The following is a 24176-nucleotide window of genomic DNA, read 5'->3' on the forward strand; positions in this document are numbered from 1 at the left end:
ATTGGTCATGCTGTTGTCTTCAGAAATGGCATCACTATGTGTCAAATTGAAAAGAAAAATATTATTTTTCAGCAATACTCAAATTTGCAACACCAAATGACTCGTAGTCCCAGTAATTATGCCTTGTCAAATGTACTTGTTCCTGTCGTGCATGTTATTATCTAAAACCAATGCCCCTTTTGCAGATACTGTAGGGTGGTGTATTCTCTCCACCAATCACTTGACATATCCAAATCAAACAAAGATTAAAGACAATTGGCAACAGTGAACCCACCTCAAACAACCTTTACCTAGTGCCTCTTACCAGCCAAGGTGCCAGCAGTGGTCATCTGGGAAAATACTAACATTTACAGTAGTGCAGATTTGATCTCCCACCACATGGACAAGAAATCCAAAAGACCCAGAAGAAAAAGAAAATCAAGAAAGTCAGTTCACCACTTTAAGAACATTACCACCTTATTTTTTTAACCTGACACTCCTGTACCTTTTTTTGTTCATTTTTTCTTTTTTTCTTTTAATTTTCTCCCACACGACCGCCTAACTGCAGTAGTGCTTATTTTTCCCCGGTACCCATGTGGTGTGTGTGCAGGTGTCGGACACAGTGAAGAACAACAGTTGTATGAATCTTTATTGATATTCCACCACCAGGAAGAAAGGAAACACCCAAGTGGCCAGTGACAAGCAGTGCCCTTCACATCAAAGGGCAATGCTGTGTGATCAAACAGTGAAGGGGAGGGCAGGGATTAAGTCAAAATAGAGTTGGAGGGGGAAATAATACACTGCACCACTGGCAGTGCCTTCCTCTCCCTGAACAGCTCAAGGGTGTTGGTGGACACCATGTGTTCCTTCTCCAGAGACACCCGGGCTCTAATATAACCACAGAAGAGGCCCCAACGGCCCCTCCATGGCCCGCTGCCTGGACCTGTTTATGGCCAGTTTGGCCAGGCCCAGGAGCTGACCCACGAGGAGGTCCTCAGACCTGCCATCCCCGTTCCATACCACATGCAGCAGCGTCCAACCGAGACCCTAGCCACCCAGCACGTCCCCAACCCTGGTCACCCTCGCCGCCACGGCCCTCCCCTCTGACAGCCACTCGAACCCACGAGTACAGAGGTGCGGATTCCTGAGCAACAGCTCCCTGACAACAGCCGCTACTCCTGCCGGAAGGTAGGTGCATCGCGGTTCAACCATGTTCCAGAGAGTGATCAGGTGCTGGTAAAAGACAGGCAGCGTCCTGACAGCAATCTCCAAACTGTCATGGTCAATGAACAGGAAAGCGTGTCGTAGTTGAGGTTACGTATCTGACGGAAAAAATACATTGCCAGGGCTTACCACCTAGGAGGAGGCTCAATGTAAAAGTATCGCTGCAAGGCCTGAAGGCGGAAAGTCACCACCTGGGTGTGAACACACACCAGCGACTGACCACCCTCAATAGGGAGACTCAGAACCTGCACAGTGAACATCATTACCACTTTGAAGTGCATTACCACTTTAAGACCTGACCACTTTAAGAAGGTGGAGGTGATCAATCAGCTGCTAAAGTGTGATTAATGATAGAGAGAGACAGTCAGTCACAGCTCTGAAAACAGTAAGAAAAATAAAGGCAAGTTCAGTACTCCAAAGTCAAAACCTCATTCAGAAGCTGATAAGAAGTCTTTGGGTAATGGGCAAACAGAACAGAACACTATTTAAAAAATACAGAACCTTGGAGAAGAAGGGGTAAGTGAAGGCTCCACATGGTAAAGGTATAGACCCTGAAGAGTAAAGGGAATATAGCTATGAAAAATTGATGTGTGACAGCAAGGGGATGTAAGAAATGTCTTCATTTCTCACACTATAGGCTCCAAGAGATGTGGATTCAGGGAGTGGTGAAAATGCCAGGCAAGATATTTAGATGGGCTATGCAAAATCAGGAACGTCTCAGAATTTATTTAAGGTGAATATGAGCCAATTTAAGGAAACAATGAAAACATCCAGAAGAAGTAAAGTCAGGTGCAATTAAAGAGTTGAGCCTCAATAATTAAGCCAGGTAGATTTAAATGACCAGAATTGGAGATAATCTAGTTGAAAATGTGTGTTGATGAAAAGAGCTTGGTGTTTTAAACCATGAAAGGCAGGAAAATGTTCCTCTTTCCTGAAAGAAGTGGGAAAATTCCACCTTAGCTGCAGAATGTTAGGTTAAAAAAAAAATGGAGAATCCTTGTAAAGAGTACAGAAATACAATACTACAAAGAAACAGATTTAAACAAAAAGGCTTGGAAGCTGTAAATTAGTAGAGAGCAGCCTGTAATAGAATGTAATGCTTTCTTGATGAATTCAACATACTGTTAGGAATATAGCCTTTATAAGACTGGAAAATGATGTAAATACTGTCACATTGCTGTGTGCAGAATCTAATAAGCTCTACACTTGTTCAATTTTAAAACAAACAGCATCTGTGAATATAAGAATACCAGCTTTAAAGAAATGTAGAAACACAGAAAATAGTAGGAGAAGGTCCTTTGAGCCTGCTCCTCTATTCAATATGATCATGCCTGATCATTCAACTCAGTCTCCTGTTACTGCTTTCTGCTCATACCCTTGATCCCTTTAGCCCTAAGAACTATATCTAACTCCTCCTTGAAAGCGTTTTTTAATGTTTTGGCCTCAACTGCTTTCTGTGACTGAGAATTCTACAGAACAGATTTAAGGCACTATGGAAATGGTACAGATTTAAAATACCTTTCCAGTCCTACAAGTATTCAGCATGTTAAGAAGAAAAGCTTCTCAGTAGATTCAAGGTCAGAGAAGGGCCGAGGGCCATTTCGAACACATGACTGAGCTTCATGGAGGTGATTGGCCTTGGATACAGCATTTCCTCAAAATCAAGCAGTAAATGCAGATATGCAGAGCTGCAGAAAATGTTACACACACAAAGGCAATAATGTGGTGCAGTGATTTCCTTTAGAAAAGTTACCTGAGGCATTATTTGGGAGTTTGGTGATTCCAATGATCAGGGTTTCACAGAATATTCAATGGACGCCCTATTGAATTGGAGGCTGGTGTGAGTATGGAGATCACTATCCTATCTGACCAGTTCCAAAAGCTAAAGATGCAGAAGCTACAGCTTTCAGATGTGACCCTACACACTATGGGTGGAATAACTCTCAAGAGTATGGAATGTTAAGTTACACAGGAGTGCAGCACCTACAAAAGAGTCGATAATGTGCATTTTGTCCACAATCAACCAACTTAGATTTTGAACCTATTGGCATGTCACAACTACAACTTTCTTCAGAGAGTGGGAGAAGTTTAATTACTTCGTTGAGAATATCTAGTCCAGAAACAAACAACTGTTGACACCTGGCTAAAGGATAAACCAGGAGAAGATTTCATTGTGTTCCTGAAAACAGGAACGTTTCTCTTGGGATTGCCGACAACACAACAAATGTAGTGTTTCTTATTGCCGGGTAAAAACAGTGACCAGGGTGTTAAGGGATTCTCAACCAGATTCAACAAGTAGTTCAGTGTGTCCAAGACCACTTATCAGTTTTGTGTTGAAGGATGACCAGATTTTACCCCTCCAATGGGAGATTAATTCTCTCCTTCATTATTTTCTCTGATAGTTCTCCTACTATTGATGTCTCAATGGTCTATAATTCCTTGGCCTTTCTCTCTAACATCCTGCTTTTTGAAAAGTGATTTGATTTGTCCAGTTCTGGCCACCCTGTTATAGAAAGGTAATGATCAAGCTGAAGAGGGTTCAGAAGAGATTGATCAGGATGTTGCTGGGAGTGGAAGGCTTGAGTTATAAGGAGAGGCTGGATAGACTGGGACTTTTTCACTGGAGTGTAGGAGTCTGAGAGTTGACCTTAGAGAGGTTTATAAAATCATGAGGGCCATGGATAAGATAAATGGCAGGTATCTTCCACAGGCTGACACCTTTTATACTCCAATCACTGTTTCAAACCTTTGACCAGGAAACGAGAATGCTCCCCTGTCAGTCCTGAAAGGAGGAGTAAGGGACATATTGTGAACATATTCTGAAGTCCATTTGCTTTATTGTCGGCTGTCACTGGCAAGACCAACATTTGTTGCTCATTCCTAATTGCCCACAGAATAAGCAGATTGCTGTGGCTTTTTCAGAGGGCAGGCAAGAGTCAATCACACTATTCTGGGTCAGATTAGCTTCCCCCAAAGGGACATAAGTGAATTCGATGGGGTTTTCTTTGACAGTAGTTGTCATGGTCAGTAGTACTGGGATTAGTTTCATATTACTCTTCGTTTTATAATTGGCTGTGAGCAGTTATGGGCCCCGTATCTAAGGAAAGATGCAGAGAAAGTTCATCATAATGATCCCGGGAATGAAGAGTTTATCATATGACTGGCAGCTGAGGACATCAGGTCTGAACTCAATGAATCTAATTGAAACTTCCAGAATACTGAGAGGTCTGGATAGAGTGGACATGGAGAAAGGTTTCCACTAGTAGGAGAGACCAGGGCCTGAGGGCACAGCTTCAGAGTGAAGGGATAACCCTTTAAAATTGAAATGAGGAGGAATTTCTTCAGTCTAAGGATGGTGAATCTGTGGAATTCATTACAGCAGAGGGCTGTGGAGGCCAAGTCACTGAGTGTTTAAGTCAGAGATAGATTCATGATTAGTAAGGGGATCAATGATAATGGGGAGAAGACAGGAGAATGAGGTTGAAAAACATATGAGCCATGACTGAATGATGGAGCATATTTGATGGGCTGAATGGCCTAATTTTGCTGCTATATCTTATGGTCTTCTAACTAATTGAATTTAAAATCCACCAGGATCTGTAATGGGATTTGAATCCATGTCACTAAAGCATCTGTACAGGCCTCTGGATTACTAATCCCATAGCATTACCTCCATTGTTTCCCAAAGTGCTGCTACAGCACCTCACATCACTGCAATGTAAGAATTCTTTCACATTGACTCATTTTAGTTATTTTTAAAAATGGCGATCTTTTCTTATCTCACCTAACCTCAAAAATATCAATGTCATTTCTAACCTTTTGTAATCACTTCCTGGGCTGACAGATCTGAAGGGAAAGTGCCCAAAATTATAACAGCACATTATAATTTCAGTTAAAAAATGAAAGCAGAATATTAAATCATCCTCTTAAACCAACCTCATCTCTTGTGCTCATCTTTTGTATGGAGTACCAAAACTTGGGACTTTCTAAAAATGATTTGTCAACTGTCCTTCTGGAGTGAAACCTTACATTGTGGCATTCCACCGACAGTAAACTGCCTGCATTCTCTGCCCGTTTTCTAACGACGGAATGATATTGTTCACTGGGAATTTCCAAAAGGAGTAGGTGCTCTCACATTGAACACAACTAGGAAACAGCTGCCGAAGTTCCAATTTTTTTTTTTGTTTTTGAACACAATTTTCCTGTATATTATACTCTTTTTTTTAAATAACTAAAATCCGGTCTGAACAACACCCTGTTAATTTCCTGTTTGACAGTGAGCTATATCTCTCTTTCCTCTGGCATGCCAACCAACTGGAAATGTCCCCGTTTGAGAATAGCAGAGAGGGGGTCAGGGCAAGAGGGCGAAGCAAGAAGATCCTGGCATCCACTGTTAGCTTTATTTACACTTGCGTGGAACACAGCTAACAATGGACAGTGTTCTGATGCCAGCTGTTAGGCACACTCAGCAAGTCAGATCCCAGACTGAAAACTAGTTAGATGGGCCATATGTTGAATTTTTGCAGTTGGTTAATGTCATAGGCGGCAGATGTCATAGAGTCATGCAGCACAAACCCTTCAGTCCAACCAGTCCATGTCAACCCTAATCCCAAACTAATCTAGTCCCAATTGCTTGCTCCTGGCCCATATTCTTCCCAACCTTTCCTAACTTGAAATGGTTCAGAAGAGATTTGCAAGCACGTTGCCAGGGCCGGAGGTGTTTGAGCTACGGGGGGAGGCTGAAAAGGCTAGGGCTGTTTTCCCTTGAGCGTCGGAGGCCATGGGTGACTTTATAGAGGTTTATAAAATCATGAGGGGCATGGATAGAATAAATAGACAAGGTCTTTTCCCAGGGGTGGGGGAGTCAAAAATTAGAGGGCATGGGTTTAAGGTGAGAGGGGAACAATTAACAGGGACCTAAGGGGCAACGTTTTCATGCAAAGGGCGGTGCGTGTGTGGAATGAGCTGCCAGAAGAAGTGGTGGAGGCTGGTACAATTACAGCATTTAAAAAATACCTGGATAGGTTTATGAATAGGAAGGGTTTAGACGGATATTTGCTGGCAAGTGGGACTAGATCAGTTTCGGATGGCATGGATGAGATGGACCAAAGGGTCTGTTTCCATGCTGTACATCTAACTACAAATTCGAGTGTCACACAATACACTGCAAATCAGATGAAAACAAAAAGTAGCCAAAATTAGAGAAGAAAGCAAGAACTCTCATTTTCCAGCAATTTCCACAAACTCAGGATATCCTCATGTTTTACAGTCAGAGTCTGCCTCTGACGTGTTGTCTATGTCACTGTCAGTGAGTGTGGGGATGTCACAGGTTCAGTCACTCTTGTGGAGACAGTTGGTCACAGACAGTTCCCTCCCACATGGGTCACAGCCAGCCAATCATAGGACCTAAAGGAGGCCTATCAACGTTTATCTGCCGTTAGATCATATCTGGTCTATATCTCAACCCAATCTTTAACAATTCATTCATGCAGAACTGGGCATCACTGGCTGGGCCAGCATTTAATATCCATCTCCAAATGCCCTTCAGGACATAGTGGTGAGCTGCCTTCTTGAACCATTGCAATCCCTGTAGACCTTAGGGATTCCAGGATTTTGACCCAGCGACATGAAAGAGATGGTGATATATTTCCAAGTCAGGATGGTAAGTGGCTTCCTCACCCCTCCCCAAAATCCCTTGACACTTTTATCCCACAAAAAACGATGGACTTTCTCCGCTCAGCCCAGTAACCTCAGCCTTTTTAAATATTTTGGGAGGGAGTTTATTTCAAATACAACTTAAATTTACATAGCTCTTGTAAGATGATAAAACATCCCCATTCATGGGATAATTCCAAATTTCCCAGTGAGCCACATAATGGGATATCCAGAGATTTTGGTTAAAGTGATGGCTTAAAGAAGAACAATGGGGTTAGAGGGACATAGGGGTTTAGGGACTGAACCCCAGAGCTTAGTGCTCAGGCATCTGAAGATTTGGGCATCAAAAGCCCCGATTATCTAGAGGTCAGAATTCAATGGAGGGTTGTGAAGCTAGAGGAGATTATAGACATCGGGAGGGGGTGAGGCCATGATGGGATTTGAAATTAAGGCTTTTGTAAAGCTAAAGGTTGTTTGACCAGGAGCCTTTGTTCTGGACCTGTATTTAGCCACCATTGACGTTCCTCTCCAATGTATCTGTAGTAGATAATCTACCTCCATGATCAACAAATCGGTGCAAGGGCAGACAAGGAGACTTCTGTGTTTGGCAGTTCTTCATGCTAAGTGCTTTCATTTCTACTTTAGTTCTGCTTCTTTCATCACTTCATACGTTTGTGCTGCCAGTGTCGTCGTAGCACAGCAGGTGTTAACAGGTCGGGAGCACCGAGCTCAGGGAGATGGCTCTGAAAGTATAGAGCTGGAATATTGGGTGGGATTGCTTCAGGCTGTTCGGGTGACCTCTGTCACTCTGTCTCTGTTTAAATTGGAAACATGTTTCTTCCAAGGATATGGATAGCGATAGAGACGGCCAGACAAAAAGTGGGGAAATCAGAATTTGAATAATGCTGAAACTTTTTACCTTGCTCTCATCGGGACAAATCCAGCAACATTGACACACTCTTGAATTGGTCCTGATGAACATGGTGGCAAAAAAACTTCAGTAACATATCACTCTGTTTTACAAGGTGGAGAATTGCCTTCAAAGTAATACAGCAGGGAGACAGACCCTTCAGTCCAACCAGTGCATGCTGACCACAAACTCAAACTAACCTAGTCCCACCTGCCTTCACTTGGCCCATATCCCTTGAAATCTTTCCTATTCATGAACTTATCCAAATATCTCTTAAATGTTGTAACTGTACCTGCATCCATTACTTTCTATAGCAGTTCATTCCACACACCAACCACACTGTGTTTTAAAAAGAAACCATGTCCTTTTTAAATCTTTAGATTAGATTAGATTAGATTACATTACATTACAGTGTGGAAACAGGCCCTTCGGCCCAACAAGTCCACACCGACCCGCCAAAGCGAAACCCATCCATACCCCTACATTTACCCCTTACCTAACACTACGGGCAATTTAGTATGGCCAATTCACCTGACCCTGCACATCTTTGGACTGTGGGAGGAAACCGGAGCACCCGGAGGAAACCCACGCAGACACGGGGAGAACGTGCAAACTCCACACAGTCAGTCGCTTGAGGCGGGAATTGAACCCAGGTCTCTAGCGCTGTGAGGCAGCAGTGCTAACCACTGTGCCACCGTGCCGCCCATCTTTCTCCTCTCATCTTAAAAATATGCCTCCTAATTTTGAACTCTCCCCGCCCGAGGGAAAAGTATAAATCTTCTCAAAAATCGCTAAAAGTCATTCACCTTATGTGTGCCCCTCATAATTTTTTAAACCTCAATGAGGTCACCCCTCAACCTCTTATGCCCCAATGAAAAAAATCCTCAGCCTTTCCAGTCTATTTTTATATCTCAAGCCCTTCATACCCGGCAACATCCTAGTAAATCCTTCCTGAACTCTCTTCAGTTTAACAATATCCTTCCCCTAACTGGGTGACCAGAACTGCACACTGTACTCCAGAAGAGGCCTCACCAACATCCTGTACACCTCAACATGCTTTCTCAACACCTGTACTGTTCTGAGCAATGAGATTGTTGATTAGCCAGTTCAGCTAAGTTGGACTATAACCTGGTGTTGTGTGATTTTTAACTTTGTACACCCCAGTCCAACACTGGCATCTCCAAATCATCAGCTAAGTTATGACACACTTCAGGTGGGATTTAACCCAGGCTCAGAGGTAGGGACATTGCCACTGCACCGTAAGAGTCCCTGGATTTATTTCATATTAAAGGAAAAGGGTTGGAAATGCATATCATGTGTTATATTCTATAATATTTAGTTAAACTTTGCCTGAGGATACAAAATTATTAAACCTTCCCCTCCACATCTGTGTTTCCTCCCGCCGCAGAGCAATCCGTAGGATCTCCGAAAAGTAAGCTTTGTGATGAATGTATCAGAGTTTCAGCTTACCAGGTGCAGGTTTGTCTGTTCTGGTTGGTGCAGGTCATCTGTGGGGTTCTTGTAGAGCGAAGTTGTGGTCTCCTTTTTTAAGGAAGATTGTAAATGCATTGGAGGCAGGTCAGAGGTATATTGCTATACTTGGAATGAATGGATTGTCTTATGAGAACGCAAATGGCAGGCAGCGCTTGTTTCCAACACAGTTTAAAAGAGTGAAGGGGGTTTTGATTGAAGTGTAAAAGAGACTGGGAGGTCTTAACAAGGTAGACGTGGAAAGAATGTTTCCTCTTGTTGGTCAGTCCAGAAGTAGAGAATTTTAATTTCTCTCTCCAGATGTTATGCAACTTGGAGCGTTCCATCTCAGGAGGATCATTGAATATTTTTAAGATTGCAGTTGATGGATTCTTGTTAGGCAAGGGAATCGGGGATGACCTGGGCTGGATGGGAATGTGGAAATTAGAATACAAGCAGATCAACCATTATTTTACTGAATGGTGGAGCAGGCTTGAGGGGCCAAATGGCCCACTTCTCCCAATTCACACATACATTCGTAAGCACTGCAGTCCTCCAATTCTGGTTCTTATGCTTTCCTGATTTTGAATATCCATTGGCAGCCTTGCCTTCAGCTACTTGGCCTCTCAGTTCCAGAATTCCCTCCCAAAATTTCTCTGCTTCTCTGTCCCCACGTAAGGTGCTCCTTAAAACCTACTTCTGTGTGATTAAGCGTTTGGTCACCTGTCCTAGTAGTACCTTTGCGTGGCTTGGGTATCAAATATTTGATAATTGTTCCTATGCAATGCCTTGGGATGTTTCACTACTTTTGGTTGTTGGTTGCCAACAATCTCTTCTCCTAACCTTCTTCCTCTCCTCCTGTCTCCTCCCTCCCAGAGATCAGGGTCTTCAGTTACATGGCTAAAAGTGGGGTCTGTTGTCCAAGTGAAGAAGAAAGATTTGAGAAGAGAGATGATCGAGATGTTCAAGATCTGGATTTGGGCAGAGGAGACTGAGCAAGAGTATCCCCATTCGTAGAGGGATCAAGGAGCAGAGCTCACCGAATTAAGGTCATTGACAAAACGAACAGGGTTGAAATCAAGAAAACTCTTTTGACACAGCATGTGCCTGTGATCTAGAATATGCTGCCTGACAGTGGTGCAGTTGGAGTCAATCATGAATTTTCAGAAAGAATTGGATCCAAGTACCTGAAGGGAAATAAGTTTGTAGGGCTACAGGGAAAGCACAAGGACATGGGACTAGCTAAGTTATTCTTAACAGAGAGCTATCCTGCATATAATGGGCCAAATCATCTCATTCTATACTCAAACTATACTACAGTCCTAATGTTAAATACTACAGTGCTACCATACCTGTTACAATAGTGGAAAGATATGGACTACTGACTGTAAACCATCTGATTTTAATACCTGAGACCTTTCATGGACTAAAATTGTTTTAAAAGGATGAACACTGACTTAATATGGCTACAGCAATCACCTGACCACAGATTAAGGCAAATTCAGGAAACCAATGTGCAATAGTTAAAAGTACCTGAATTGAAATTACCATTTCATCCAATGACATTGAAACCAGGGTAACCGTGTCAGATGTCAAGAAATTCACATATCCTTTTTCAGTTTGCAAGTCCATGATAAGTGGTACATATTGGACATGAAAGTTTCCCTGTAGAGTAACTGGCTTGGGGAGACAATGGACCAGACTCAGGAAATACAAATGAATTTTAACTCAGCGATTGCCTTTGAGCAGCAGAAGGGAGGAAAGAAAATGGATTAGTTATCACAAGAGTTGGGAGTCTTTCACCCTGTTTCCTCAACAGCTTGAAAGCAGAGGCTGATGGTAAAGCAAATTAGAGAAACAACCATGCACTGTGAGCTCTAAGCTATCTACAACTTTTGTTGGTGCTAACTGTAGTGCCAGGTTAAAATCTAACTTCTCAAGAACTTCAAGGATTTTGAAACAATGTAACTTTTACCCTTCCATTCTTTATCTGACACTTTTTAAAGCTTTTCACCAGTGTTTGTGTGTATATTGATGGCACAATTTGAGTTTTCTTGGGTTAGTAAATAACTGAATTGTCTTTCTCAAGAAAGCCTTTGTACTTAGCTCGTTAAGATTGATCTAGTATCATATTTTGATTCAGTATGATAGCTGTATGCTATAACAACTACAAGTACAGAGGAACCTTAATTATCCGAATATCAATTATCCAAATTTTGGATTATCCGAAGAAGATCTCGAGGTCCCGATAGAAACATTACATCAAAGACGTATTTCCAACACTGATTGTGTCTTTTGTTTACAATTATTTAAAATGAACTCCGCTTACTGAAACGCTGCCGAGAACAGTCCTGAATATCAATGGGAGCCCAGGCACCATCTCCAAATGATTGACCTCCCATCCTCTCTCTCTTTCTCACCACACTTTCCCTGAAGTTCTACACAGGCGTGTACCCTAAACCCACCCTTACCCAGAAAATCTCTCCAACATTGTCCTGTACAGGGCAGAGGTGGAACTTGTCCAAAAATTGTGTGTGTGGCTGCATGTGAGTGTGTGTGGCTGCTATTTTGAAACTCATCCCCCAAAAGGCAGCAGCAGTCTTGCTGTTGGTGTCCAGTTCAGCTGCCCTGGGAAGGGGGGTGCATGGGAGCGGAGTGAGGGGTGTTGCGCGGTGTGCTGCTGCCTAGTCTCCTGAACAGGGAGCAGACACAGCAAGTGCTCACTCTATCAATCCCATTGAAGTGAAGCAGCGACAGGGAGAGGCTACAGCAATGCTGCAGGTCCCTTATGTACAAGTGTGTGTCTGCTCAGAAACAAACCCTGAGGCAGACGGAGGGAGCATGGTAGGCTGATCGATGGAAAATGAAACTTCAAAATTTATGGAATTGGAATTCCATAATCTGCTGTGGCAGGATTTGATCCTGGGTCCCTAGAACATTAGCTGGGTCCAGAGACAATGCCACTAGGGCATTGCCTCCCACCTTGCTCTTGCTCTCTCTCACTCTCTGCAGAACCTGCTACAGCTGGAAACCCTGCTTATTGCTACTCAGGGGTTAACTGTGGGTTTACTAATCATTTTGTTTGGTGTATTAAACCCTGCAAGTTCACACACGATTTCCCTCTTCTCAGCCTGTGGTCTCTAGTTCCCACACAGCTGTAAAACCAATGAGAGAAGGGGAATTATAATCATTTTGCTTAACAATAACCCATCATTAAGAGGCAGCTAAGGACCTGGAATAATTCTGCAAAAGACACATAATTTGTTGAGCAAAATTTCTTCAGAGTTGAGTGAAAATGCAATGAGGCCAAATACGAACAAGTGAACAAGAACAGGCCGCTTCTAGCCTGCTTTACCACTCATGGCTGACAACACTTTCACCTCAACTCTACATTCATGCATACCCCGATCATCTTTCATTCTCTTGGTAATCAAGAATTTACCTCTGTCTTTAGAACTATTTAAAGATTCTTCTTCCACTGCGTTTTGAGGAAGAGAATTCCAAAGATTCCCAACCCTCTGATAGTGGGGGGGGGGGAAAAATCAGTATCCCAGTTTAAATGGGTGCCCTCTTGTTTTTAAGCTAGGACCCTCGATGCTAGATTGTCCCAAAAAGAGGTAACATCTTTTCCACATTCACCCAGTCAGATCCCCTCAGAATCTAACCTGATCCAAATCAGAAATTTCAAACTCTACAGTATGGATTCAGGGAGAAAAGAGATGTCGTTTAAGCCAATCCCTCAAACAATAACAGCAAATTGTGTACTGTATTTGAAGCTGGAAAGAAGGAGCCCTGTCCCAAGGTAACCACAGTCCGAGTACTGGGGAAACTCAGCAAGTCTGGCAGTATCTGGGGAGGGAGAAACAGAGTTATCATTTTGAATCTGTTGGAGGCTGAGGGTTAACCTTCCAGAGGTTTGTAAAATCTTGAGGGGCATGGATAGGGTAAACAGATAAGGTCTTTTCCCCAGGCAAGGGAATTCAAAAGTCAAAGGATAGGTTCAAGGTGAGAGGGGAAAGAGACCCGAGGGGCAACTATTTCACACAGAGGGTGTGCGTATGGAATGAAATACCAGAGGGAGTGGTACAGGCAGGTACAGAACAACACTTGAGATGTTAGGACAGGTATATGAATAGGAAAGATTTAGAGGGATTTAGTATGGACCAAAAGCAGGCAAATGGGACTAATTTAGTTTGGGAAGCCTAGTCAGCATGAACAAGTTGGACCGAAGGATCTGTTTCCATGCTGTATGACTCTATGACACTCCTTCAGATCCACAGAGCAGAGAGATTTGGGGCCAGAGCAGGTTCCTTGAATGCTGGCGTGACCTTGTGGCTAGCCATAAAACATCCTCTTTCCACAAGAACATTTCTCCATTTGAGCTTTGGCTTCTTTAAGCAATGGGATGGGTGGATCAGTGCTGTGCCATTCTCTTGCTCCGGAAAACCTTTAACAGTGCCTGGAACCCTCCTTCGCCAATAGTTTCTGCCAAAGAGTGAAGCCAGGCTTTCTGACCTTCTCCTTTTGAACGTCGTGTCTGACCGTTTTTAAACCTGTTGTTGGGCTGAATCTTGTGAGGAGCTCTGTCACTGGGCCCAAAAGCAGGAGGTACCTCCTGGGTGACCTTTAATGGATCTTGCAGTCTGCCTGGGTAAACTGTGCCGTGTACTGCTTTTGGTGCCAGGGTAACGGTAGGGCACATGTTGGTTTCGTTTTGATGAGATCTACATGAACCTACCAGGCATTTGCCATTTTTTCTGAAAATCTTGAGGGAAGTATTCTCAGAAACTTGACAAGCTAATGCACACTGGACCAAATAAAACCCTTTCTATCTGTCCCTCTGGAAAGCTGCTGCAGGAATAGGTTTCCTTCCCATTCCGTCCAATGTTTCTTGTTGCCATTGTCCAATTGTAGAAGGTAATTGGGTCCCTCAGAACTGCCAGCACTCCGATAGCAGCCCCAGCAGTGCCATCACTGGTGGGTGGCCATTACTGAAACTGCAGGCACAGGGAGCAGGTGACTCAAGGGCTCAGCTTGCTCAAAAAGGTTCAGCAAAGTTGAGGGACCAGGATCCAGCATTCCAGGCCAAGGTTAGTGAGGTCATGGAACACTGACAGTGCCATTGTCAGAGAGGCAGCCAATGCTTTCAAGTGGCCCATCCTTAATATGCATTCCATGCAGAACCCACTGGCTGTCGTCCTGATAAAGATCCCCATGAAGGAGTGATGTGGCACCTAATTTCTCACTTGGCACCCAATCTACCAACTTTCCCACCTTTGGCAAAATGTCAATAGGGATATGTTTGGCGCATGGAATAAAACATTTCCAGCCTTTAACATCTTGCTGACAAATGAATAGAATCGATCACTGCTGACACACTCTGTAAACCTGGAAGACCCTCCATCAAGTCACTTTTTAATCTTCTCAGAACAAGTGAATGTTAGCAGTAACTTCTCAAGTCGCTCTTCATAACTCTCTACCCTGGGTAATATTCCCACAGAGCTCTGCTACATGTTAGCCATTTGCTTTTAAATCCTTCCAAACCAGACAAAATGCTCCATTTACAGCACAGTTAACATTTTGTAAAAGGTCAATATTATCTCCTTGCTTTTGATGGTTTAGTTTTGTTCCCTACAGTGTGGAAACAGGCCCTTCAGCCCAACCAGATCACACCGACCCTCCAAAGAGTAACCCACCCAGACCCATTTCCCTCTGACCAATGCACCTAACACTGTGGGCAATTTAGCATGGCCAATTCACCTGCCCTACACATCATTGTGACTGTGGGAGGAAACTGGAGCACCCGGAGGAAACCCACACAAACACGGGGAGAATGTGCAAACTTCCCATAAACAGTCACCTGAGGCTGGAATCAAACTTGGGACCCTGGTGCTGTGAGGCAGCATTGCTAACCACTGAGCCACCATGCAGTAAAATAATATTCGCCCAGATTAAAAAGACAATCCAAGGAGATTATAGTTGTGAAATGTGAATCCAGTCTCTGCTGATATTTACCATCAATCCCCTAATTGTCCTTGAGAAGGTGCTGGTGGGTTGGTCAATTTTTTTACATTCATTTGTGGGATATGGGTTTCGTTGGCTGGGCCAGTATTTATTGTCCATCCCAAGTTGCCCCTTGAGAAGGTGGGGGTGAGCTACCTTCTTGAACCGCTGCAGTCCACCTGCTGTGGGTTGTCCCACAATGCCCTTAGGGAAGGGATTCCAGGATTTTGACCCAGCGACACCTAAGCCACTGCTGCTTGTGTGATGAAGGTGCTACCCCAATATCCTCCAACAACAATGAAGGACCATTGACTATTCCAGTAATAATCATTGTGTTAATCCTCACACCTTGATTTGATGTGGTTTCTTGTAGTTTTATGTTCTTCCCCTCTTGTGATGTCAATTTTTTCTTTATTCATTCTTGGGATGAGGGCATCGCTGGCCAAGTCAGCATTTATTGTCCATCTCTAATTGCCCAGAAGAGTCAACTACATTGCTGTGGGCCTGAAGCTGTTTCCTTCCCTAAAGGGCATCAGTGAACCAGACAGGTTTTTTCAACAATCGACAATGGATTCACAGTCATTCTTAGACTCTTGCTTCCAGATTTCACTGACTTCAGATCTGACCATCTGCCGTGGCAGGATTCGTACTTGGGTCTCTGGATTAACAGTCTGGCGAAAATACCACAAAACCATTGCCTCCCCAATTATTGTGGAATTTATTTTTTTGGATTCAATACTTACTTTTGCAATCTTAATGTCACTTTATTTTGCTTTGCTCCTGTGCCTCCTTTTCCCTGGTAAAATCTGTACAGTGGCTCAGTAGTTGGCACTGCTGCCTCACAGCGCCAGGGACCCGGTTCAATTCCGCCCTCAGGGGGATTGTCTGTGTGGAGTTTGCACATTCTCCCTGTGTCTGCGTGGGTTTCCTCTGGGTGCTTCGGTTTCCTCCCACATTCTAAAGATGTGCGGAAGCAATTACTGCAGATGCTGGAATCTGTACTGAAAACATAAAATGCTGGAGATCCCAGCTCGTCAGGCAGCATCCATGGAGAGAGAAAGCGAGTTAACGTTTCGAGTCTCGATGACTCTTCATCAGAGCTGATGTGTAAGCTAACTGGATTGGCCATGCTAAATTGTCTAGGGATGTGTAGGTTAGCCATAGGGAAGGTAGGATTACAGGGATAGGAAAGGGGGTTGGCTCTGGGTGGGATGCTGTTCTGAGGGTTAGCATAGACTCAATGGGTCAAATAGCCTGCAGTCTGATACTAGGGATTCTATGATCTATTTTGCCCCCAATCCCTGTTGTAACTTTGCTGGTTTAGTTTTATTTATTCAGTACTTGTTGCACTCAGGTTTCACATGCCTTATTCATTGCACATACTACATCAAATTTTAATCTTTTGCAAATGGATAGAAAAGGAATAAGTTAAGATCTCACCCACCTGTTGAATCAGTAACTCACTTCTTTATGGCATTAATGGATTGGTTGGTCCATCGGGGTTCAATCAGTGACATCCTTGTTTCACCATCAGCAAGTCTAGGGTCACAGCCCGGCACCAAAGACTTGAGCTTGAAATTTTCGGCAGCCTCTCCTTCAAAGCAGTACTGAGGGAATGCTGCACTGTCAGTGGTGTCTCCTCCAATGGATGACATTAAGCAAAGTTAGTCACCTCAACTTAGTGTAAAAGATCCAATTGCACTACATCAAAGTCATGGGGAGGTAGTCGGAACCCTAAATGCAGAGCGAGAGAGCTACAATGTTGGGGTCCTGCGATCAGAGGCAGCAATGTTCACTGGAGGGGATGGGGGGTGGTGGGGGCATCCAGTCACAGCAGCTGTGCCCCCTCAATCTCCCCCCATGTCCTGCCTTCTTCCTCCCACAGCTCACAAGAATTCCTAAGCTTCCTAATGGAGTCAGTGAGGAAAATGTTTGGGAAGCAATTGCGCTGTAATTAAAGGAATTCTCCTCGATGGAGGATAAATATTTGTCAACAATCAGCATTGCCCAAAATGAAATATTTAGTGTTTTCTCCCTGTGACTGCCATGTATTGCAAGAGTAACCTTGTCCAAAGAATTTTATTGGTTGTACGAGATAAATTCAGGTTAAGCGTTTAACCCTTCAACTGACCTGCTGGCAAAACGTACTGCACTCAATCATAAGAAATGATCTTGAAAGCCACATAAAAGAGGTACATGGAGTGGTGTGTGTTAAAGGATGAGAGAGCAAAGGGAACAGTCACATGGAACAACATAAACTCAGGTTATAAAGACACATCAGAAAGTGTGGTTTGGATAAAACCATTCAGCCTTCAGATCTATTTATTCCACAGTTCACCCTATCATGGACTCCATCATCTAATTCTTATGAAGAAGGATTCAACGTAGTTTGTGCCCCCTCACTCTGGTAAGGGTAAATCAAATGAAATTACAGGAAGTCTCCCAAACTTCATATTCTTCACTGAGCAGTTACAATCTTCAGCATGATATGTATGTTGCCTTACTGGCTTTCTCCTTGCACTCATCAGGACGTTTCACAAGAATACCAAATGTAAAGATGTTATACTGCATGAGAAGTAAGTGCTGATTGGTTGGATGAACTGTAAGGTCAACGTTTACTTTACAACAGAGAATGAAATTTTCTTTTTAATTTGTTCACAGAATGTGCCCATCTTAGTTGCTCAGAGGGTATTTAAGAGTTAACCACATTGCTATGGGCCTGGAGTCACATGCCAGTCAGACCAGGTAAGGATGACGGTTTTTCTTCCCTAAAGGATATCAGTGGTCTTTACAATAATCGATAATGGTTTGGATGGTTGTTACTAAGTTAGCTTTCTATTGAAATCAAATAGCACCAGCTGCTTTTGTGGGATATGAACCCATGTCCTCAGAAGATGAGCCTAGAATTTGGGTCTTCTAGTCAGATGATAACTACTACACCAACATCTCCATCTCACGTAACTACCCAGACACTGTATACTTAGAACCTGCCTGTGGGACTGCTGATAAGATGTGTTTCCCAGAAAATTGCCAAACATTAGCATTGTAACATTATTGAATGACTTAATCATCAGGGCTACCCTCCTACGAACCCTGGCATGACACCCAGGTGGCATGGTGGCTCAGTGGTTAGCACTGCTGCCTCACAGCACCAGGGATCCAGGTTCGATTCCATCCTCTGGCAAATGTCCGTGTGGAGTTTCCATATTTGCCCTCTGTCTGTGTAGGCTTCCTCCCACAGTCCAAAGATGTGCAGGGTAGGTGGATTGGCCATGGGAAATGCAGGGTTACAGGGATGGGGTGAGTCTGGGAGTGTTGCTCTTGAAAGCATCGGTATGCAGTTGATGGGCCAAATGGCCTGCTTCCTTAGTGTAGAGGATCTATAATCTGAGGGAGACCCCAGACCGCTCAGTGTGTGGAACTATAAAAGGCCTGATTAAGGAGGCTGTTTGTCTTGGCCAACCATGGAAACTTTTCCCACGTCATACAAGTCAACCAATCTTATGTGCTCACAACATCTTTTCCTGTAAACGAATTTTTTCAGCTGAGTGATTTAGTTGGAGGCATGCCTGTCAGGTTACAAGTGTCCATGCCCTCCATTAGCACTGAATAACAAGTCTCAATTCGCTGATAATCCATGACGAATTCTTGAATTATTGGGCACTTATTATTGTTGATAACTTTGTACTACAGCATGGAGACTGAAAAGAATCCTTTGTAACACAAGAACGAGACACATTGCAGACCATTAATCCCACCCATTAAACACGCACATGGTGCTGGCTCTGAAAACGTGGGCTTGATAACATTCAGACCAATTAGTCACAGCCTTTTATAACACTGGGCCACCCTGACTGCAAGAGACGTGAAGATTATTTTCAGCTTGTCGGGTCACTTCTCGCCACTGATTTAAACCGTGGAGCTGTTGCATCCCACCGAACACAGAATGGTGTTTGAAGTTCCCTACTTCTGGGACAGAAAGTTCCAAAGATATGTCATAACCAGTCCAGACAGGTTAATTTAATGGAAATAGACCATGAGAAATGGGAACAGGAGGAGGCCATTGGGCACCTCCAGCTTGCTGCACCAACCAATATGATCATGGTTGATCTGACATTCCTCTCATCCACTTTCCTGCCTTCTACCTGTAACCCTTGATTTCCCAACTGATCAAGAATCTCTCTGTCTCAGCCTTAAATAGACACAAGGACTCTGCCCCCCCCTTGTCTGTGGCAAGGAGTTCCAAAGACTCCCAACCATCTAAGAGAAGAAATTCCTCCTCATCTCAGTCTTAAATTGACATCCCTTTATTCTGAGATTACGCCCTCTGCTCCTAAACTCAGCCATAGTTATAGTGTTGTACAGCATAGAAACAGACCTTTTGGCCCACTATGCCAATTCTGACCAGCTAACACCAAACTACACTAATCCCAATGACCTGCACTTGGTCCATAGTCTTCTATGACTTGGCATTTAAAGTGCTCATCCAGATGCTTTAAGGTGTTGTGAGAGTACTTGCTTGTCAAGCAGTGTGCATAATACATTTAGAATAGGTGAAAAAAATTATCCTCAGGTCTCCTCTAAGCCACGTACACCTCACCTTAAATATATGCCCTCTGGTCTTACACGCATCTTCCATGGGGAAGAGATTCTCATGACCTACTCTATCTATGCCTGTCCCACAAGGGGAAGCATTCAATATTTACACTGTCAAACCTCTTAAGAATGCGAAACAGAATGGTGGTTTATTTTCCACTCTGCAGAGTACATTTCTGGGCCCCATATTTGAGGAAAGATGGGCAGTCTTTGGAAACACTGCAAAAGAGATTAATGACTGGGGATGAGGGATTACTATTATGTGGATGGACTGGAGAAACTGAGGGATGTTGTGGTGCTGTGGGAGTGTCCTGACCTCTGACTGAGAAGCCCTGGGTTTGATTCCCATCTAATCCAGAAATGTGTAGTAACGTAATATCATAGAATCCCTACAGTGTGGAAGCAGGCTGTTTAGCCCATTGAGTCCACACCAACCCTCTGAAGAGCATCCCACCCTGACCCATTCCATCACTCTAACCCTGCATTTCCGATGGCTAATCCACCCAACCTGACCATTATGAGCAATTTAGCATGGTCAACCCGCCTAACTAGCTCATCTTTGGATTGTGGGAGGAAACCAGAGCACCTGGAGGAAACCTACACAGACACGGTAAGAACATGCAAACTCCACACAGACAGTCACCTGAGGGTGGAATCGAACCCGGGTCCCTGGTGCTGTGAGGCAGCAGCAGTGCTAACCACTGAGCCACCATGCCACCCTGAACATCTCAGGTTGACTGAACATCTCTGAACACATTGATTAAAATGTCTAGACTGGAGAAAGTAGGGTAATTGTCTTTAGATAGGAGGAGATCTTATAAATGCATTTAAAATCAGCAAGGATTATATCAATATTCTTCCATCTATATAATATGATGAGCCCGCGTCAAATCAAATTTGTTGGGGATGGGTAATTTCATATGGTAAATACAGAGAGACTGCTTGCAGTGTCACAAGGGTTAATCGGAGGACACAGATTTACGGTGATTGGCAAAACAACCAAAGGTGGAAAACATACTGACCCAATGAGCAGTTAGGATTTGGAATGCATTGCCTGATCAGATGGTGGAAATAGATTCAAGAGAAGCCTTCAAGGGGGGAGTGGATGAAGTTTTGCAATGACAGAACTGTAGGAATAATTGGAAAGGGTGGAGGAGTGGGGTTAACTGGATTGCAGACAAGATGGACTGAATAGTCTCCCTATTTGATGATTCTACAAAGCCAAGTGCCAGGTCATTTGATGGTTATGGCACTTAAAATGGTGGGTGTGTTTTAAAATGAGACCATTCGCAGTGAGAGGAATGATGCTGTTTTAGAAGGTTGGACACATTGTTTATCCAGTGCCACTGAGGGGTTTGCCATCTCTGAGCTGGCATTTGGTTTGGTCAGGACTGACACAACTCTGAACAGAAATAGTGCACTGGAAACAAAGACCCATATTCCAAATATTGCAGCTAATGTGAAATATGATCATTTTAATTTTGCAGGTCGTTATTGGTGGACTGTGAGCACCACCTAATAAAACGAGATTTCATTCATGAACAAGAAAATAAAACTTATTTATTACAATGAACATATCGTTTAAGAAATGTTTAAATGCATTATTAGTTACTAATATGCAAACTTAAACTGTACCCCTCCCCCCATTAAATCTAACCATGTGCACAATCATTCACAGGTGGGGAGGCGATGGCCTAGTGGTATCATCGTTGGACTGTTAATCCAGAGATCCAGGTAATGCTCTGGGAACCCAGGTTTGAAATCCACCACAGCAGAATATGAAGTTTGAATTCAATAAAAATAAATTTGGAATTAACTGCCTAACATTGACCATAAATCCATTACCAATTGTTGGGGAAAAGCCCACCTGGTTCACGAATGTTCTTTAGTGAAGGAAAATGTGACCTTACATGGTCTGGCCTATATGTGGCATCAGATCCACAGCAATGTAGTTGACTCTTAACTGCCCTCTGGGCAATTAGGGATGGGCAATACATGTTGGACAAGAAATGCCCTCATCCTGTGAGTGAATTAAAATAATAGAATTGATAGAATAGATAAAATTGATTGTGGGTGGAAAATAGCAGCAATGGGGAACAAATCCTAAGTCAAATTTGGACAGAATGAGGTGACATTCTCACAGTTATCTTATTTTTTGTTGTTGACATAATATCATCATCAACTGTAGCAATCCACAAATCGGTAGCTGGTCAGTTGGACCTAGGTCTTGACTTGATTTAAACATTTTTCTCTGCAGGGTGTTTGAGTGCTATTTTCCTTTCCATTTACACTAAAGAGAGAGAGAGAGAGTTGGCTTGCTTTCAGGCTGTTGAAGACCTGAAGTCCCACTTCTCTCTTGTTTCAGCTCCTGAAAACCAGTCCAAGAGCTATTGCTGATTCTTTTCCAACCCAAAGGAGCCTGGTGCCAGCTGGTCTCAAAAGAGTATTCAAAGCCAGTTTCAGCAAAAGGTACATGCTGTTATGTAACCAATGATTGAACACCATACAGTTCCATCTCTCCCTTTGTTTTGTAAAAAATATATAATAGAAGCCTTTGCTTTCCAGTGTATATTTCCAAATATGTTTAGTCCTTAAAAGACATAACATCTCACCTACTACAAAGTAAGAATTCACCTCAGGATGTGCATCTCTGCCCTGAGAGGATGGAGGCTCTTCCAGTTCTTATTCACCTCCAGGAAATATATTTTCCCAGTCTCTAGAGAGACACGTACCCTAAACTGATCATTAAACACATGAAGTAAAAGGTTAGTTCATTGGATAAGTTAAAAAGAAATCATGGGTAATTGTATCACAGGAATAGGATGGACCATTTAGCCCCTCAAGCCTGTTCTATCATCCAATGAGAATATGGTTGATCTGTGACCTTACCTGCCTATGGTCCATATCGCTTAATAACTGCTGATTGGTTTTCAGGAGCTGAAACAAGAGAGAAGTGGGACTTCAGGTCTTCAACAGCCTGAAAGCAAGCCAACTCTCTCTCTCTCTCTTTAGTGTAAATGGAAAGGAAAATAGCACTCAAACACCCTGCAGAGAAAAATGTTTTAAAATGAACAACTGGTCTAGCATCCACTACCGCGTGGAAGAGGGACACAAAATTTCCCGAAATGTTGTGAAATGGCCATTGATCGTCACATCAAAAACACACACAGGTGTCAAAACTTTGATGTACAATTTCAACATGTTGATTCTTTTGCATTTAAAAGCTGGAGCTGCAGATTGTACTTGTGTCCATCCCCCACAGCATTTGTTTGATCCCACAATCTTGTCATTACCCATACATCCAGCAGAGGGGATCATCCTGTGCTCCATTTATGAAGTTCAGAGAGTCAGAAAATTCAGAACAGGCAGCTGTAACAGGAATGTAAGGACTGATTCCCCAATGAGTAATCAGAGGTTGTTATGGAAGCAAATGCAGCAGTCATACTGTACACAACAGAACCCCACATAAAGATAAATTATTTGAATGATTTGTCAATCTGTTTTTGTCGCTGTGTTTGAGTGAATAATAGCCGCCAGGACACTGGGAAAATTCCCTTCTCTCCTACAAACAGAGTCATGCCATCTTTAACTTTCAGCCATGTAAGTAGACGTAGCCTCAGTTTAATGTCACCACTGCAGAACAAGGTTGTAAATTTTTCACGCAAATATTTCATAACAATAGAAAGGCTAAATCACAATATTTCACTTTAGCAAGAATTTCCTGAATCAGCAAATGTTCCGTCTTTTGGTTGCACTGAGAGGAAACCATTTAAATTTTCAAATCTTCTTTAGTTTTACTGTGAGTCTTCTGAGTTTCAAATTTACTTTTGACCTCACTCTTTGTGCACCTTCTCTGCAGCCATAGCATTGTAGTCCTCGATCTGTTCTATTACCCTGATGAACTTAGTATAGTATGATCTGCCTGTACTGCATGCAAAACAAAACTTTGCACTGTACCTAGGTATAATAATAGTAATAATAATAATAAATCAAATCAAATCTAAAAAATTGAAAAAGGGGTCTGAGGAGTGCAGAGGTGTGAGGGACAGATACACAATTCACTGAAAGTGGTGGTGCAGGTTAACCAGCCCATACAAGAAATAAGGAACACCCTGGGGTAAATTTCTCCACTGGCAGAACTAAAAAACAGAGAACTGTGTCAAAACAAAATGACGGATAGTGAACAGAGGTTCTTCAAACTGGAGACAAGGATACAATAGGGCCATTGGTGGTTAGTGTGAAGACCACTACTTTTCAGGATATATATTAATGACCTTGTCTTGAGTATGGGTAAAAACAATGACTGCAGATGCTGGATACCAGAGTCTAGATTAGAGTG

At 43.1% G+C, this 24176-nt stretch overlaps 1 long non-coding RNA gene across 1 annotated transcript; it reads left to right on the forward strand.

The window, feature by feature from the left end:
- Positions 1 to 1566: 1566 nt before the first annotated feature.
- LOC122562445 lies at positions 1567 to 21542 on the forward strand. The gene is made up of 3 exons (XR_006315299.1): positions 1567 to 1719; positions 17903 to 17986; positions 21516 to 21542. It is a non-coding gene; the product is annotated as an uncharacterized LOC122562445 (long non-coding RNA).
- The last annotated feature ends 2634 nt before the right edge of the window (positions 21543 to 24176 follow it).

The sequence above is a fragment of the Chiloscyllium plagiosum genome, chromosome 25 (assembly GCF_004010195.1).
Source record: "Chiloscyllium plagiosum isolate BGI_BamShark_2017 chromosome 25, ASM401019v2, whole genome shotgun sequence".
NCBI lineage: Eukaryota > Metazoa > Chordata > Chondrichthyes > Orectolobiformes > Hemiscylliidae > Chiloscyllium > Chiloscyllium plagiosum.